Source organism: Perognathus longimembris, chromosome 5, assembly GCF_023159225.1.
Source record: "Perognathus longimembris pacificus isolate PPM17 chromosome 5, ASM2315922v1, whole genome shotgun sequence".
In the NCBI taxonomy this organism is placed as follows: domain Eukaryota; kingdom Metazoa; phylum Chordata; class Mammalia; order Rodentia; family Heteromyidae; genus Perognathus; species Perognathus longimembris.
Window position 1 is genome coordinate 16,341,062 of NC_063165.1, and position 7,945 is coordinate 16,349,006.

The 7,945-nt window shown below is 34.5% G+C and overlaps 1 pseudogene; it reads left to right on the forward strand.

The window, feature by feature from the left end:
* Positions 1 to 236: 236 nt before the first annotated feature.
* LOC125351031 lies at positions 237 to 6,636 on the forward strand (annotated as a pseudogene).
* Positions 6,637 to 7,945: the final 1,309 nt, after the last annotated feature.

Sequence of the window (7,945 nt, forward strand, 5' to 3'; positions counted from 1 at the left end):
TGTGTCCTTTTCTCTATTAAGCTAGCTTATTTTTTCTTCGGAGAATATTGTTTTTTTTTATTTTAAAGTACCATTCAGGTTTCATAGTTATATGCATTAACTTATACACCCACAAATGGTCTATAGGAATTTCTTTTCTAGAGGTGAGGCATCAGGCTTGCCCAGGCTGAGGCCCTCGGAGCTCGGGTGGTGGGCAGGCGGAGTAGCTTCCCTTCCTGGCAGGAGGGTCTGGACAGATGAACTGGGTCGGGGGCTCTCGGAGCAGGGTTCTGATCAAGAAGGACAGGAGAAAGCAAAAGGATTATTTTGAAAGGAACAGGTTAAAATCAAAAATGAAATTGCTAGGAGTTTCATCTCCTGCCAAAAATTCTGCTGTCAGTTTAGACCTTCTTAACCTCTACATGGTAAATCAGATATCTTGCAAGAAGAAGATACCTGAGACTGAAAAGACCAGTCTATGTGAATATGAATAGAGATATTAAAATCCCTTTAGGAAAGTATGATATAGAACTTACAATTTCACCTAATTGTACACCTTCTAAACTCTGCCTTGATGATACAAAAGACAATATACACTCTCAGAAACTGGGTAGCAAGGAAGAACATGATTCAGTTCAGTTGTCACAGCACATGGGCTCATACAGTGTGTTTGAACCTCAGTTTTACAGAAAAGAAAATCACAGTTACCCCTCACCATCATTTTCTGCAGAGGTGTCTTGTAACAGACACAGTCCAAGGCAAACATGCACTCCCCGAGCCGCACCAAGTCCTTGGAAAGCTGCATATGAAAGCACTCGGAATGAGCAGGTACCTGGGAATCATTAGTTCTTATCTGGCATTTTAGTACTGGGATATATTATCACATATCATTTTACAAGCTTGAAAATTGTAAGTTCCAAATTTCTACAGATAAAATCATATTAGAAGGTAGATCAAGGTTAATTATTTCTTTTCAGTCAAAATTTAATTATTTGTACAGCAGTAGATTGTGAATACAAAAAGTGAGATGTTTTTTAAAAGCTGTGAAAATGATCATTTGTTTAGAAAATAATTACTAGCCCAGTTGAAAAATCCTTGAGTTTGTTTTACTGTACATGTTTACAATCACTGAAATGGTTAGTTATGATGTCATGGTGAATCATTCTGTATAACATACTGTCCCAGCGGTGTCATAGTCTCCTAAAGGATAATTGTTTGTTCGTTTTGTTTTTGTTGCCAGTCCTGGGCCTTGGACTCAGGGTCTGAGCTCTGTCCCTGGATTCTTTTTACTCAAGGCTAGCTCTCTAGCTCTTGAGCCACAGCGCGACTTCCAGCTTTTTTCTATATATGTGGTGCTGAGGAATTGAACCCAGGGCTTTAGGTATACGAGGTGAGCACTTTACCACTAGGCCATATTCCCAGCCCTTCCTAAAGGACAATTGTGATGGCCTGATTTTCTTCAGGTTTTGAAAGATGGCAACTGAGTATATATCACTTCAATTAATAGTTTAAATAAAGACATGTATTGTCCAAACTTTCACTCACATATCCCAATTTAAAAAGTTTAAATCTATCAGTCTTAGAACATACATATGAACTACTTTTTATTCATTATGTAGTTTAAATATAAGATCATTAAAGGTTACTGCTGTAATATATAATGGCAATTAGGAAAATAGATGTACATATGTTTTGTTAGAAGGCGCTGTTCCTAATTCCTCTATTCTTAGCATGAAGAATTTAAGGACCAATAAATTTTGAACATTTCTGTAAAATAAACTAGTTATTAAGCTACTCATGTAGCTTATATGTACATATAATACATATGTATATATATATATATATATATATACATATTCTTTATATTTCAAGTAGTACTCTAGGGAATTTGAGCTCAGGAACTAGCATTTGCTACACAGGTACTCTACCACTTGAGTTGCCCCTGGCCTTTTCTTATTTTATTTACTTTGTAGATACAGTGCCACTTTTTTGCTCCATGTTAGCCTGAGAACAGAATCCTCCAGTCTATTTCTCTCATCAATCTGGGATTACAATCCTGAGCTACCTTGCCTGCTTTATTTATTAAGATGGACTCCATAACTTCGTGTACATTCTGGCCTTGAACTGCAAACCTCCCTATCTCTGCTTTCAAAGTATCTGGAGTTATAGTCATGAGCCACTGTGCCTGACCTTCATTTGTATATTAAAGACATTACATTTTATATATTTTATAATTTATCTTTGCTCTGTGAAATAGTATTAGGTAGAAAATAAAACACTGTGATATATATATATATATATATGTAAAGAATTTCTTTTCTATTTTCCTTCATCAGAAGTCATTGTTGCTTGTTTTCATGATGATAGGCATTTTTACTTAGGGAAAATGAAGTCTCACTATAGATTTGATTCAGCCCTGATGGCTAAAGATGTTGCACAGTTTTTAAGTATTTATTGGCCATTTCTACTTCTTTGCAAAACCATCTTTCAGTTTATTGTATTACATATTCTTTCAATGTTCGATTTTTAAGTTATTTATATATCATGGGTATTATACCCTGTTGCAGAATAGCTTTTTATCCTATACTATATGTCATCTCTTCACTTTGTGAACTGTTTTTTCTTTGTTGTGAAGCTTTATAATTTGAAGCTTTATAATTTATATTAGTTCTTGAGGAACTGAAGTTCTGTTCAGAAAGTTGTTGCCTATACCTTGAAGCATTTTTTTTCTATGCTTCCTGTATTCATTTCAAATTTTCAAGTATTACAGTCCTTTATTTTTTATTGATATTTATACAGGGTAAGAGATAGTAATCTAGCTTTCCTTTGAGTTATAAGTATTTTCTACCTTTCCAAGTTTCTAATCCATCACTATATTAGACAGCATCCATTAATAGAAATAGAGCCACTAGGAGTTGTATATTAACATAGCTATTGCAAGAATTTGAAATGCAGGTTGTCTAGGTGGGCAGGCTAGGGCTCTCAACCTAAACTGAAGCTTCACACCAGAGAGCAAACTTTTCTACTTTAGAGAAAGCTGTATTCTACTATTAAAGTCTTTCATCAGATTAAATTAGGCTCACTCATATTATCTAAAATAATCTTCACTTAAATCACTAAGGTTTCAACTATATTTTCAAAACACCTACAAAGTAACACCTAGATTCGTGTTTAATAATAGGGACCTGTAGCTTACACAAGTAGATATCTAAAGCTAATTCCCACATTATTGATGGTCCTTGATTTACAATGGGATTATATTCTGATAAACCCATATAAATTGAAAATACTATGTAAAGAATGCATTTCACTCAACTGCCCTAGCAAACATCATAGCTTAGCACCATAGTATACTACAGATTATCAGTTGTTTTAGCTTTACAGGCTCATGGATGACTGGGAACTACAGCTTTCTGCCTTTTTGCAACTACTAGCTCTACAAGTATCATACCTGGATTGATAGTGCAGGAAGAGATCAAAATTCAAAATAAGAACAATGAGTTCTGCTGAATACCTATTCATTCTGAAAAATTACGGACTTGACAAACTGTAAATCAAACCATTGGAGTCTGTGGTGTATTTAATTAGGTTTATAGTTCTAATTCTGATGCATTCATCTCAAGTTGTGTGTGTGTGTGTGTGTGTGCATGTGTGCTTGTACATGCAAGCCTCTGTGTGTGTATGTGTGTATGTTTATATGTACATGTTTATGTGTGCCAGTACTGAAGCTTGAACCCAGGGCTTGCATGCTGTCCTTAAGCTTTTATACTTAAGGCTACTTAAGACTACTCTTCTACCACTTGATCCACAGCTCCACTTCTAGCTTTTAGTGGTTAATTGGACCTAAGATTCTCATGGAATTTCCTGCCCAGACTGGCTTTGAACCCTGATTCTCAGATCTCAGCCTCCTGAGTAAGTAGAATGACAGGCATGTACTATCAGCACCTGGGACTTTATGCTTCTTGACAGTATGTTTAAGAATTAAATCTCTGCACATGTTCTGATAAATTTGTTTGTATTTTTTTATTTTGAGGATATCTTTACTTATTTATTTTTAAATACCTATTAATTCCTCTATCTACAATATTTAGTAATGACTGCTCTTGCTATGGTTTGAATGTTTATGTTACATCCCCAAAATTCATAAATTGAAATCATAACCTCTAATATGGCAGTATTAGAAGATGGCACCTTTGGGAGTCCTCTTGAAGAGGATTAATGATCTTCTTTTAAAGGGGTCACAGAAAGTAGCCACATCCCTTTAATTATGAACCATTAGACAGTCCATGTAAAGAGTCAAAATAGGAAATGGCAAGAGATTCAGGCTGACAATTTCTTTATCTTAGACCCTACCAAGGAATATAGATTTGTTCTGGATCTAGATAACCATGAAAAATATTTTAATTCTAAGTAATACCTTATTTCTTAGACAATGTATGTGTCTTGAATACATTTCTATAATCATAGATGCCCACTGAGACAAATGGCAGTTGGTTGGCTTATCAAATGATCACACACAAAGCAACTTGGAAATCAGAGAGATACTTGAGACCTCTTGGAGAGCCTTGGGAAACTGGCAGTATACTCATGGAGAAAATGAATAGAATCTGTTACTGCAATGAGCTATTTAATCAGGAATTGCTTACTAGCGTTTCTACACTGTTCACACCAGATACACTCTAATTTCCCTTGATAACAACACCATTCTAAGCACATATTTTTCATTGTTTTGTGTATCTAAGATACCTCTGAAAAGGCAGAAAACATACATGCAAAGATTAAAATTTTACTCATTCACAACCCTCTCCAGATAGCAACAAAATAATAGAATCCACAAAGCTCCTATTCTGTTCCCTCTCAGTTATTATAATCTCTGTCAGTCTTCAAAAATAATTAACTCTCTTTTGTTGTGCAAACTTAACAACTATCAAACTTCATGCATATGGCATGTAAAATTCTTCTTTTTGTTTTCTTTGCTCTAATATCCTGTTAGGTTTATGAGACATATTTACTAAAATTTATAACATTAGATTATTAATCACCTATCTTGAATAATACTTCTTTTTGCATATATAATTCAATTTATTCATTCATCAGTAAGGAAAATAGAACTCTTTCCAGCTGGAAGCTGTTATAATGATGCTGAGATATGTATTTCTATAATGTCTCTGCTTCAGGTTCTTACCCTTTGGTTCATGGAGACACAAAAGCCCCTGTCCAAAGGAACCATGAGGCTCGCAGCAATGGCAAATCAGTGTAGTTCTTAAAGTTTCATTAGGAAGGGTCAATAAACACTTTTTGTTACAGTCATAGTCTCTCTTTTCTTTTGTCATATTCTTTCTTTTCTTTGTTTTTCTCTCCATACCATCACATTATCCTAATCAGTACCTCCCGCTTTTCTAAAATCTATATACTAGTCAACATAGTCCAAATGTTAAATAGTTCCTTGTATATACCAAAATGTTCCTTTCCTAATTATTCTGTGTCTAACTCATTAATGATATAAAAGAATCAGTATAGTATGCTATCATAAATATTTCCACTTGTCTCCCTCATTGTGACTTTCATAGAAACAGGGAAGACAGAGAGACAGAAAAAAAAAATGAGGGGAGGGAGTGTTAACAACTTCAATTACGTGGTAAAATTCTAATTCTAGAAGTATAAAAAAGTTACTTTTCCAATTTCAACACTGTTGACATATTTTCTCTCTTGAGTTCTAATTTTACTTTTTCTTTGTGGCTTTTCTATGACAAAACTTTTCAAATATGTCACTTGAATAATCAGTTTTAAAATCTGAAGTGAAATCTAGAATTGATCATTTCTAGCAACAATATTCACATCATGACAACACAATAGCAGCCTGGAAAAGATATTAGTTTGATGTATGAAAAATATGGTTACTATTTCTATAATGTATGCTCACTTCAGAAACTTTTATTTTTTATATTTGTTTTGGTTTTTTTTTAAGTTTTTATTATAAAACTGATGTACAGAGAGGTTTCAGAAACTTTTAGAATAGTGCTTCTGTAGTCAGTTTCCATTTGTAACAGTAAAATAGTTTTAAATAAGTATTTTTGCTTCCTATTAAAAGACTCACTCCGAAAGCGGTATGGAGATTCCTCAGAAGGCTAAAAATAGAGCTCCCCTATGACCCAGCAGCCCCACTTTTGGGCATCTATCCAAAAGACCACAAACAAGAACACACTAAAGCCACCAGCACAACAATGTTCATCGCAGCACCATTTGTCATTGCTAAAATATGGAACCAACCCTGATGCTCCTCAGTGGACGAATAGATCAGGAAAATGTGGTACATAGACAAAATGGACTTTTATGCCTCTATCAGAAAGAATGACATTGCACCATTCATAAGGAACAAATTGTTAAATTTTCAGTTGTTTGATGTTAGAATCAATTCCTTAGTTAAAAATAAAAATATAACACCATTGAATCTCATCTTTCATTTTATGTGGATTCCTAGTGCCTGCGATACATAAATAAGTTCCAAACTGGAATTTTTATCCCTAATACCATCATAAAAGGGTAACAAATCTGGATTTATTAAATCCAAGACTATTTTGTTAAAATATACCATCATATATATTTGAAAATATAATTCAGCTCAGTAACTAAAATAATTTCAAAATAAAAAGATGACACTTTCATTTGCCTACACTAAACCTATCTCCTCTTGATATTATTCTATGGCCCCTTTATGGTTTCCACAGTGAAAGTAAAGTAAATTTTCTGGTTAAATACCTATCCTTACATCATCTTCCTACCCAAAGTGTTATTTAGTGCATCTTCTTGCAATTCTAGAAGTTTAATTTCTTTTCCCACTTTAACCCTATTACCAAACTTATTATTGTCTAGTCTGTTGTCTGAAATACCTCATGCTATCACTTATATGTATTTATGCAAACTATTCTTTTTTTCGATTTGAATTTTGGAGTATATTGATACAATTACAGTGACTTCTGTTTCAAAGCATTTTTGCATGGCAGAATGACCTCTTGTGTTGATTATTATAAGGAAAACAAGATGATTCTTTTTTTCTTCTTTATTGTCAAAGTGTGATACAGAGGGGCTACAGGTTCATATGAAAGGCAGTGAGTACATTTCTTGTTCTGCTTCTTAACTAGTCCCTCATTTCCCCCCTTCCTCCTCCCCTTTCCCCTCTCCCCCTAAGAGTTGTGCAGTTTGTTCACAGCAAATGGTTTCTAAGTGTTGCTTTTTGAATAGTTTGTCTTTTTCTTCTTTGTCACTTGACTTTAGTATTCCCTCTCCCTTCCCCATTTTTATTACTCATATAGACAATATCCAGGAGACTAGTTTTTTTAATAATTACTTATTTATTGTCAAAGTGAGGAACAGAGGGGTTACAGTTTCATACATAAGGCAGTGAGTACATTTGTTCTACATTTTGTTACCTCCTCCCTCATTTCCCCTCTCCCCTTTCCCCTCTTCCCCCATGACTTGTCCAGCTGTTTTACACCAAATGGTTTTGCAAGTATTGCTTTTGGTGTCATTTGTCTTTTTATCCTTTGTCTCTCGATTATGATATTCCCTTTCACTTCCCTAGTTCTAATGCCAGTATATACAGTATCCAGGGTACTCAGATGACACACAGTGATAGCCCAGGGACAACCACAGAAAGGGTATACAAGAGGATCATCAACAATAGAAGCTAGGGTTTCACATGGCATGTTGAAAGTAATTACAACAGTGATATAACACTCGTTTCCATAACATAGAGCTCATTTCACTTAGCATCATCTAATGTGTTCATAAGGGCATAGCTATTGGGCTCTTGTGATCCTCTTCTGTAACTAGCCTAAACCTGTGCTAATTATTCCCTATGAGGGAAACCATAGAGTCCATGTTTCTTTGGGTCTGGCTCACTTCACTTAGTATAACTTTTTCCAAGTTCTTTTATTTCCTTACGAATAGTGCAATGTCATTCTTT